Below are 11,889 nucleotides of genomic sequence, written 5' to 3'. Positions count from 1 at the left end.
CGGGTGTCTCTGCGCTTCTCTTTAAGCTTTGTCAGCCCCGCTTAGTGCCTTTGCAGGCAGGTGTAGCGGCGTCTCGCTCTAGTATTTGTGGCTGTTCCCTTCTGAAACGGAGGAGTGCTTCAGAAGAAAGCACCCCAGCCGACCCTGTTCATAAATATAAAGGCCGTATACAACACCACTCCATCAGCCTTTTGGGGCAACGTAGGATCAGAGCTTGCTGACATAACCCTTGGCCTTCCCTTTAGCCCAGGCTTGGCTCCTCAGTGCTCAGGAGCTTCAGGACCGTTTAGTCCAGGATTTGGGGAAGACCCCATATCTATCTCCCCTGCAACCGCGGCCTCAGCCCGCGCTATCGGGCTCGCATCGCAGCCAGGCCGTGTTTATACAATGCACATGCCCTGCGTGCGCCTACAAGCCCGCTTTATCTCTGCTCGCTCTCTGCTGCGAAAGGAGATTTTTGCTCTTCCCCTGCCGCTGGGAGGACGTCGCTGACAGCCCGGGACAGGTGGTGACAGCCCTGCCACAGCCAGGCCCAGCAATTTACAACATCTGTGGGTTTTCTTGGCGTTTTTCTCTCTTTTCCCTTATCCCAAGCCGATGGAAACCTCAGCTCCTTCCTAAGCAAAGTGAAAGTATTCGGCTGCAAAGAGGTTTTACGTGGCTCCAGCCACAGGGATGCTGAGTATTTGCTTGCCTCTATTTGACGAGAAAACAGAGCGCCTGGCCACGGCTGTTTGTTTATACGGGGTGTTTGGGTGTGAGGGGGAAAGCAGGCACATTTACATTGACATTTCTCTACTGCTTTTTTTCTCCAGCTCCCACACATGAGCAATAGCCCTGCAGGGTAGGGTGGGGGTGAGATATGTGTGTTGCTCTTTATTTCACTGTAAACTTTGCTCTGAGAGCTAGGACTTCTCAGGGGGGGGGAGATAAACCCTCTTTTACCATCAGTGGGGGTATAAATCACTCCTAATTAACACCACAGTTAAGCTGCCTGGGGTGGGAGGCGAAATCATAGAGCTGGGCTGTGTCATTCCAGAGCGAAGGAGGTGCAGGAGGACACAAAAGCTCAGGAAACCTGGAGGAGAGGGAAGCCAAACTGACACCCTGCCGGCCCCTAGCCCCGAGCAAAGACTATTTTGCTCTCACGCAGTTGCTCAAGCTCTCACCGCCCAGGTACCCGCTGCCAGAGCCAGTTCCCAACCTGTGGGGCTTTCGGAGGAGGTGCAGACGCAGGGAGGTAGGTGCAGCACCTCTCCGTTTTATGCGTGAGGTTTTTCAGCAACTGACTTGCCAAAGGTTATGTGGGGAATCTCCGCAGAGCCAGGAATTTATTACCCCTTGCCCAGATCTCCAGTTGCTGCCAGAAGCAGTATGCTGAATGCTGCAGCCCGACTCCTGGAAAGTACTCCTGCGTTCCCACTGAAACCAGTGAGTTCCCCAGTACAGCATACATTTATTTTTAAACTCTACAGGCAGGCGTTGCATGTTTTGACAAACTAGTGCCAGAAAGTTGAGTGCCTTATGGATTTTTAGCCCCTGAAACACCATCATGACTAACTTCTCATTAAACCTGCCACCTCACCGCAGCCCTCCGTGGGCTCCGAGGCAGTGCCCAAGTGCAAGATGCCTTTAGTGGTCTAGCCTTGCCCTGTTTTAGCTTAAATCACCCGCAGAGATGAAAGTAGAGTTTAAGGGGGGAGAACAATTCCGAATGAATTGTGGTCACAAAACAGACAAGCCGTGTTTGAAATGTAGGATTTCAAACCCTTCGTCTCGTCTTATCAGAGCCGCTTGGTTTAGCTCCTGTGCAGCGCAGGCTGTAGTTAAATATTGCACTGATAACTCCAAGCTGGCATCGGTATTTACGCACGACACCTGATGATGCAGCGTCGTAGCTGGCTTCAAGGGCAGCTCTCGCCTTGGAACACCTCGAGTGGAGTCCATCCTCACCAGGGTTTTATAACTCGTGATAAAATCTTTCTCAGTATTATTTGTCTCCCGTATGAAGTGCAGGTGGTGAGCACAGAGCTTGGCACCGCAGCGCGGTGCAGCAGGAAGTAATCCCCTGCTGGGGATTTCCCTGATAGCCCCAAGGTCACCGCAAAGAGCAGGCAGCAACCTGGGGAAAAGCAGCCTCTCGCAGGACATCCCGTCACCCTGGCTCTCCTGGGACCTTGTCTGTAAGAGGTGAGGTGTGAGAACGGCTTGATAACAGCATACTTCAACCCTTCATCTTGCAGTGAAGTTGAACAAAGCGCATTTTTGTGAGGGTCCTAACAGATAAAAGCATTTGAGTCACCGTGGCTTGGCTCAGCCCACTGGAAGAATACGTGGCTGCCCAAAAGAGCTTTCCCTCCTTACTCTAGGTCATGCATTTCTGCCCTCTTGTGTCACAGCAGCAGCCTTGCTCTTTCCTCTTCCAGAAAAGTGTTTTGTCTCTGGTTTTAGTAGAACTAGTTCTCAGGCTGGTTTGGCCCCATCAAACTCCGTTGCCAAACTGTGGGAGTGCTGGACACGACACGGGGAAGGGGATGGGGGCTGTAGGGCAGGCCCACCTCTTTTGGCAGTAAGTCGGCTTTAGTGTTGAGTTAAAACAATTGAGAAAGTGCATGAGAAGCAGTCTTTTGTGTTTGAGATGAATGAAAGCCTTCCAGGTGTAAGCAAGGGGAATTAATTAGAGCATTTGCCCGGCCCAGTTCTTCTCCTGGAGTCTCACACGTGGCTGCCTCACATGATGTCTCTTGGCTTCACAGAGATGGCATCACCAGCAGCTCTGCAGCATCTGTTTCGTGAGCCTCTCAGCCTCCTCCAGCTGCCGGAGTGGTGGTGGATGCCTGCAAGTGCAGGACAACCTCACAGCATCAGCACCACGGTAGTGCCAGGGAACCTCCTGAAGGAACCTTCTCATGGAAGTCTATTGAGAGAGCAGCTGTCTGGTCAAGAAGGTGTTTTCTAAGCCACGGGTGAAATGGCCAACTTTCCTTCGAGAAATGTGCATATGGAGGGAGTTTTGCATGGTTTTCAGACAGTACTATGAAAAAAGTCAGTCATTTTGAGTTGTCCTTTGCACTGCATCACCCTTTGGAAGTGATTTCACAGCTGGCCAGTGCTCAGATTCTGTTAGCTGCAGACAGCGGGTGCCTGGGGTTAAACGAGATGTTTTGGCCCTCTGAACCCAGCCTGGCAAGCTGTGGGGCAGGCAGGGGGGATTTCCCCTCTGCGCTGCTCCTTCTGGGTGCCAGAGCTTCCAGGGAGAGGGGAAGGGCGTCGAAGGATATCTGAAAATCTTCAGTGTAAACAAGGCCAATTATACAGACATCAATTACCCCAGTGTAAACAGCCGATCGCACTATAATGGAGAGAGCCTTTGGGGCCTGGGGAGAGCGCTTTGAAGTGCCTCTGCTCAGAGATTGCCCGTAAATGCAGGGAACTGCACCAGCAGTGGCCCTTGGTTGGTGGGCTGGGAGGTGGAGGATGTCCTCCATGCGACAAAACAGCAGTTAAAATTCCATCACCCAACACATGTGAATGGTGGCGGTGTGCAGGAAAGGGATTTTGGGGTACATAAATGCATGGTCGTGGCCTTTGCGTCCAGGAACTGCTTGGCCTGCGCTTCCCTGACTGGTCGTATACCCAGTGGGTCTGTCGCCTCCTCTGACTTCAGCTCTCTCTAAGCCCCTAGCATGAATTTCTCCCTCAGAGCACTATACTGCTTGTTTCAGGTCTGATTGTGTGGCAGACGGAGTCCCCTGAGCACCTCTTTATTTTGGGGGAGCTGTGGATCAGGCCCCACGGGCCTGCGGGTGGATCCTGCAGCCTGCACAGCACCAAGGGTTGCAGCAGGTGCCCTGGCCCTGGTCTCCACTTCTAGGAGAGGAGTCAAACACGAGGATTTCTTTGCAGGCTCTTCTCCCCATGCCACATCCCTGCTCTTCCCTTAAAATTCCCCCAAGATTTGCTGTGTACAGCCCCCATCCAGCCTGAGATGGAGGTGCTGGCCTTGCCCCCCTATCCCTGCAGTCTCCTCCTGCTAGACATCACACACCAGCACAGGAGTTTCTCACAGGTTTCCCCTAGATCTGCAAAACTGAATTCCACTTTTGTAGCACTGCCTGCCTGATTCTTGCATTTTCCGTGGAAGAACACCAGTAAAGTCAAACCCAGGTTAACATGAAATGTGACTGACTCTCAGCTGGGAAGAGGATTATGTCAATTTAGGCTAATAGCTGCCAAATAATAGACGGGCAGATACTCCTAAATTGGTTTAATTTATGTTGGCTGGCCCTGACAATTGGAAGAAAAGATAAATATACACAAAGCTCGGGGTGTTATGATGCTAATTGAAAAGTCACCAAAGGAAGCCTTCATGGTGTGTGGGAACCTTGGTGCACGGGATTAGTGGCTAATTAGTGGCTAGGAGCTGGCGTGCACGCCTCCCAGCTGTCTCACACCCAGCACCTTGGTCCATGCAGTCAATTCCTGCCCTTGATACAAGCATTAAAGCCAGGGCTGTGGGCAGCAGGCAGTGTGCTGATGGAAAGATAACAGTGTCAGCACCATAGCAGGCTCTCCTAACATGCACAGAAGCATTCGCTGCGCCCTGAGCCACAGCAAGCATACAGGCATTTGGCACCTGAGCTCCTTTTTTCCTTTTTAACAAGTGCACAGACCTTGTTATCTTACTTTCTGCCTCTTTCATGTCAGGTTTGCAGCAGATGACAGAACGATCTCCACAGGCCCTGAGCCTCACACCCTGCTCCAGACTCCGAAGTGAATGCACACAGGCAGCGGCAGCCCCTTCCTTGCATCGTGTTGTAGAACCATGACATTTAAAAAATATTTCATTTGTCAGTGCCCCAGTATTTCTTTCTCAAGCTTTTCACTGGTATGAGAATCAGAGATTTTTTATATAATACCTTCTTGTTATATGAATCCAAGAGCTTGGCATCTGGAAAACAGAGGTATGCAAAATGGTAGGAACTGGTGTCGTCGGTGCATCACTGACACCACTGAACTAATCAGGGCTTGTTTAATTGGGAGCACATCTATTTTGCTCAGTTGTTTTCCGTCCATACGTGGGAATCCCTCATTTATATTTTCATTTCAGAAGGCTGTTTTGTAACTTTGCAGAGTTACCTGTCTTCTTCGTGTCCCCACATTTGGTTTTTCAAACCTGAAACAAGTGCAAACACAGCTTTAAACTGTTACACACCCTCTCAATTAAATTAACAATATTAAACCTCGCAAAGGCATCAAGCAGCAATACCAGCAAGTTTCACTTGTGATCATCAGAGAAGCTTGAAAGCTTTCTTTCCACGTTACCAGCTCTCTGAGTAATGCAGTTTTGCACAAGCTGGAGCCAGAAGTGGGATAAAATAAGGAGCCCGTGCTCATGGACAGTGTAGTGTCCTGGTGGTGGGTTGTGGAGTCAGCTTTTTGGGCAGTCACTTGGAGTCTGATTTCCTCAACCCTCCAGACAAGTAACCCTCTTCTCCAGCTGCTGAGAGAAAGCTGAGTCGCCCATGGTATCCCCAGTAAGAGCTGAATACAAAGAGGAGGTCCTCTTTGGAGGTTTCAGGTGCTACTGGACAGTAGTACTGAAATACCGAGTGGAAGCTGGTCAATGTGACTGATGCAGAGTGGGAATTTGGTGACAGCACTGCAGGCTGAAGGATACTCCAGGCTGGAGCCTGGCAAGGAGCTAGGAGGAGGTAAAACCTCTGTTTAATCTCACTGTGAGCTGAAAAGATGGGGGAATCCCAAATCAATCAGCTGATTGGAGCTCGCAAAGGGACCTCCATTTGTTTGAGGAGCATTTGGGGGGATTCTTAAAAGGATTCTCCCCCAGGGCAGGGACTTCTCTTTTGTGTTTGTTCCTCCTACAAAGAAACTTAGTGAGCTCTCCCACCACCTGCCACTCACAGTCCTCACCAGGCGGGTCTGGGAAGGCCTGGCGACCTGCTGGAGACCGCTGCTTCTTTCATCACCTTGCAGGATATCCTATATCGTACACTGCTTTCTTTGCAGCAGAGAGAAGAAAAAGAAGGAAGGAACTATAGAGAAGAAAGTGCACAAGAGTTTCTGATTCCTGTAGGAATCTGTGCCTGACACACTGGGTCTGCAGGAGCCCGAAGCTGTGCTCAGCCCCATGAAACCTGGTTGCTTAAGTGCCAGGATCCCTTCTGAGCGAATCCCTCACCATTTAGAGACGGTGCTGGACTAAGTTGTGCAAGTACATCTGTTCTCAGGTCAGCTAAAATATTTATATTTATATATAAATATAAGTTTAAAGCATTAGCTTGTTAAAAAAAAAGGGGGGGGGGGGGGCAAACCTCAGTCCAAAGTTTCTGTTGAATTAAAAAATATATATTTAAATGGGAATTGTAAACAAAGCCCATTTAATTTTCCAGTGGTCTAACAACTGCTTTCACTGGGTCACTTCCGAAATAAAACTCACCCGTAGTCTGAGGTGACTCCTGGCAGATCCACAGAAGTCTGGTTTAGCTGGGGTGAAGCTGAGGTGAGAGGTGGGTCAGGACCAGGCTCACCATGGAGGCTGCCCACAGCCCTTGTGGAGAGAGATTACCATCGTGCTGGGGAGCTCATGCTTCTGGTAGTACCAACACCAACTGGTTTGTGCCATTCCCTCTCCCCTCTTTGTTTTTTAGGGTGTCTGTGACAGCTGGGGGACTCATCGTGACACGGGGTGAGCGGTGGTGAGACCGAATCGTGGTACTGAAGAAGAAGTGGCAGAATTCACTTATTTCTACATTTTGATGTGGAATTATAAGAAATATTTCAGATGTTACCATACGAGCAGGCTGCCTCTCTGCGAGTGCTTCTGCAAGGGGAAAGGCTGTTCTGTGAAATTAGCCTGGTCTGAGCCTTTTTTTCCTCAGGAAAACTGATAAATTGAAATCCTGCCGTCCTCACAGGCTTGCTGGGGCGACAGCAACAGGCTGCTGCCTCTGCCTGTGTGCTGAGAGCCTCCCGCTACGCGAGCTGCTCCTGCCACGCTCCACAGAGCAAGTCTGAACTGGGCGAAAGGAGCAGGAAACGCCAGGTTCCAGCCCTCCCACACGGCCCCGGGCTACTTTGCACGCTGATTTTTCCAGCCTCTGGACTTTTTACAGATTCATCCCTCGCCGTCCCCACACCGATTTGGGATCGTGTGATTTTGGAGACATTTGCAGCGCCGTGTTTATTGGTATGCCTGCTGCTGTCTCCCCTTTTTGGTAATCCTCTACTCTCCTGCAGGTACCAACACGCACAGGAAAGCTTCGTCACAACAAATAATAGCCAAACACACCACTTTTTTCATTTTTTTTCCCCATCCGTTGAAAATGCCAGATCAGTCCTGGCGAAAACCGTCGGTGGGGCTGCAAAGAGGTGAAAGGTTTGCGGGTGTAGGGTTTTGTGGAAATCTATACCTGTCTGGACTTGGCCCAAGAGCTTCGTTTACCCGCTTGACAGGTAACAATTAGCGAGCAATAGCTCTGCTGGCTGGAATGCAGCTGCAAGGGCCAGCAGGCGCTGGGTTAGCGGGTGGGCAGGTGTGGGTGCAGCGCCCAGATAGGTATGTGCATGCACAGCATTCCTGGGAATCAGCTTTCCCCTAAAGATGCAGCAATGACTGCAGGGCACAAAAGAGCTGGGCTTAGCCCGGGCTCAAAGACGGTGAGCTGTTTGCAAGGTAAAGAAGTAAAGTAAACAGCGGGAGAGAAGACAAGCCGAGGGAAAGGCTGAGAGAAGCAGCTGCCCCCTTTTTATTTTATTTTTTTTTCCACTGAGAGGAAAGTTTTGATTCTTTCTCAAAAAACAAGAATGTTGAGGAGGGAAAAAAAAGGAGGGAAAAGATGAGATGGAGTAGAGTTGATTTGAGGAGAAACGCGTGTCTGTCTAAAAGTTACACTAACAAGTGGCCAGCATGGCTCAGGCACTGCTGAAGGATCAGTCTGCAGGGGTTTCATGCGCTGCTCCCCAGCAGCAGAGGTGCAATGGCTCATAGCAGACCTGAGAAGCTCACCAGGCGTGGTATAAACATAAAATGTCCCCATAAGCCCACATACATCAGTGGGCTTAGAAACACTTAAACAGTGTATGTGCTCCGCCCTCAGCTCTGCCCTTAGCGTGAATCCAGGCGCTGATGAGTTTATCGAATTAAAGCACTTTGTGAAAAACAGCCTGTCTCCAGAGACTTTGCAGGTGTTTTTAAAATCTTTGATATTTCTTCCTCACAGCAGGTAACCCCTCTGTCTTAGGAACAAAATCATTTGCTGATTCTTTTCGTATTTTGTTCCCGTTTGTGAACAGGCTTTTGCATTTGTGCAAACTTACACGTTTCACACTTGACAAGCAAGCTATTGTGTGACTGGAGAAGCCACATCCTCTTTCCTGCTCTCCTGTAGACTTAGAATCTTAACCATGAGAGACGGATGATGAGTACTGCTAGTTATGTACACATATGTCATTGTAAATCTCTATTTATTCATAAATCTCTATTTATTCATATCACACACACTGTCATTCACTGTAACCTTATTTCACTAAAATTACAAAGTATTTTATTTTTATTTTTAATAAAAATAACGTGTTTTATTATTATTATTATTTATAAATGTCTTCCCTGGCTGAAATGACTTGATTCTGATTGATGTCATTTGAGGAAGAAGAAGTCCAAGCATAATTAGAGACCATTTTCCTTGATCTTAAAGGACTCAGCATTGCTTTGAGCCATCAGACCCTATTTGTACGCTGTTATTTACCCTCATCTTCATTAAGAGGGAGTCTCTTTGCTCAGCAGTATATGGCCTAATACGTGCTCATTAAGCCTGATGAGTGGCTGACACTACAGCAAGGTCTGTACTGCTCCTCATCAGCTCCAAGCAGGCTCCAAGCAGCCCCCATGCAGACATCTGTGCTCTGTGGACCAACACTGCTGTCCTAAGGCCAATTCCCTTGCCCTTGCCACCACCCCGGTGGTGGGGCTGGATGGAGAAGCTGCAGGGACCTCAGAAAACTCCTCCTGATGTCCAGTCTGAAGCTCCCCTCCTCAGGAGGCTGCAGAGGGCAGTGAGGTGGCCTCTCGGCCTCCTCTTCCCCCGACCAGACAGCCCAGTGTTGTTCCAGGCTCTTAAGCTTTCCCATCACCTCCCCATCAGATAGGGCAGGACCTGCGTGCAGTCTTGGAGCCCTGGGGCTCTGCAGACCAGTCACACCAGCGGTGTAACCCTGCTCTCTGCTTCTTACATTCCTGGCATTGCTTCGGCCCGGCCGCAGGCAGGAGCCACACGTTCATCATGATCTTCATGGTGGCGATCACGCCGCCTCGTCATGGCAGAAGAGGAGTGAAAAGCACTGCCAGGGAGAGTTTTCCCTCACCCTTCGCTTTCGTAAACGCTTTCCGTGAGCAGAAGGGATTTAATCTTCCCATTCGGTTGCTGCTGCTTTCTGCTCTATCAGTGCGGCCGCCAGAGCCGCTGTAAACACTCCGAGTGGCGTCAATGAGAGGTGACTCAGGAACAAACGCGATACGAGGAATTTGGAAAGGCTGGGGGTATAGCCGGTGTACCGAGTGCTTTTCTAATGGATGCTGAAGGGATGAAGCTATGGAAGGGACGGTTCGGGAGGCACCTTCCTGCTGCAGCACAGAGTAAATGTGCCTTTGGGAGCACACGGTGTTCTGAAGGGGCATCGTGCCACCAGTGAACGAAGCTACAGTGACCGACCCACTGCGAATTACAAAGCAGGATGACTCCACCTGCTATTCGGGTTCTGCACAGGAGGCTGGCACTACTTCGGGGTAAATTTGGGGGCTCCAGAGTAGACGATGAAGGCTCTGTTGAAGGAATTCGCTGCCACAGGTCACTCACCAGCAGCACCGCACTGCGTCAGGAGGAGCAGCGAACGCGTGACCCGGCTCTGTGAAGTGTTTGTGGAGCTTTTGTCACCATAGTACCAAGTCACCAAACACAGCGAGGTCCCTCCCATGGCTCCTAACCGAGTACGCAGTGGCTGTTGCTGGTTTTTGCAGTCCTTCGCGCTCTGCCCAGGGTAGAGCAGCTGAACGGGGCACGTAGGGGCCTCTCCCTCCTCCCAGCACGCTGCCAGCAGTTCGGTGCTCCCAGTAGCTCCAGGAGCTTTCCTGGGTGGCCAAATAGAGCAGGTGGCTTCATACAATCATAGGTCTGACTGCCACACGTCACCCGCTACTACCTGGGTAAGGACACACAAAACTCTTCACACCATACACCTAGGGTTGAGCTGTCCTTCTCCAGACTTCACCTGTTTAGAAATTTGTAAAAATATTTATCAGTCTGAGGCTTGCAGATTCAGAAATTGTTAGCCAGAATGTTTCTGCTGCATGTGACAGTAAGAATAGATAAAAAATGCAATACTTTGTCCAATTCTCTCCTCATATTTGTGGGCATGAACTCTGTTTCCTACCTTCTTCTGGAGCCCGATTGCCCAGAGATCCCAACATTACCGAAGGGAATTACGTCCCCAGGAGCGGTGTCTCTGCAGGATGACACTTCCCAGATGTAAGCTAGACCACGAATGCAGTTTCAGATGGCAGAACTAGACATTTTGGGTGGGACAACCAGAAACTAGAGAAGTAGAACTTCTGTACTGCTGCAAAAAGGCTTCTGCTGCCAGAGGAGGTGCACAGAGAGGAGAGGCTGTGAGGAGCTGTTCCTCCAGGAGGTAACCAGCAGGAAGCAAACAGAACAATTGAAATTGAAGGGCAGTGTTAGCACAAGGACAATAGGGAGCAAACTAGCTTTAACATATTCTGGGTGGTACACAAAGGATGGCATCCTAGCAGGTGAGAAGCGAGTTACAGGGAGAGGTCCCCATGATGAGCAGGGCAAGGAGCGTGGTGGAGGTTTGGGGGTGCAGCTCCATGGGGAGCCCCCATGGGGCTCGTGAGCCCTTCCAGACCACTTGCTGGGGCAACTTCTGTGTTGGCAACTCCTAACTTTAGAGTTATCAAGACTTCAGGGCACTGGGAGTACCATACTGGATCTCCTGCAGCATTAATTGTGCTACTTCATTGAATAGGGTGACGCTCGCATAGTCTTAATTAAGTACTTGCAGTTGTAGTAGAAAAAGAGAAACAAACAAACAAAAAAAATTAAAAGAAGCTATCTACATTTAACAAAACACCAGTGATTCAGTCCTGACACACAGAACTTGGCTCAGCCAAGACCGACTGGGACAAAGCAACCCGTGCGTTGCTTGCCTGCAGCCCAGCTATTGATGGCAGGGCTTTGTGGAAAATAAACCACAGCTCGGTGGATTCCTCCCCTGCCAGGGTTAACAAGGGTTATGAAGGATGAGAAGCATCCCCTGGATAGGCACTGAAGCACAGACTCTCCTTCAGGCTGGGGAAAGATCAACACGAGGGAGTAACGCCTTCCCGAGGAATATGTTGTGGTGGAGGAACGGAGATTGTAAAGGATCGGTGACTTCAGGTGACATGCATAATTTATGAAATCTTTTCAATCCGGAGGAATAAAGAGCAAACACGAGTCCCCACACCCAGGCAAACACACAGATAGGTTCTTATGCAACTCCACCCCCTGTGGCTGCTTTTTGCCAACTTCCGCGATGACTTAATTTAAACAAAATCCCAGGACAGACGCACTCAGGAGCTCCTCGGCCTCACCTCAGCCTGAGCTTCCTTTTAAAGCAGCAGGTCCCTGGGTCCTTCGAAGGCACGTGTGTGCTCGTTAGCATCACACCTCGTCGAACAGAAGCCAGCGAGACCCACCTCACTGTGAAATGTGCCTACGTCTTGGTAAGAGCAGTGCTGCTGGGGACAGCTGCTGGTGCTTCCTTGCCAGGGTAAAGTGAAGGTTTTGGGGATTAGCACTGTCCCCGGTA

This window comes from Aythya ferina (assembly GCF_964211825.1).
Source record: "Aythya ferina genome assembly, chromosome: 2".
Lineage (NCBI taxonomy): Eukaryota > Metazoa > Chordata > Aves > Anseriformes > Anatidae > Aythya > Aythya ferina.
The sequence above is the reverse complement of the archived record's forward strand: the minus strand, read 5'-3'. Positions refer to the sequence as shown.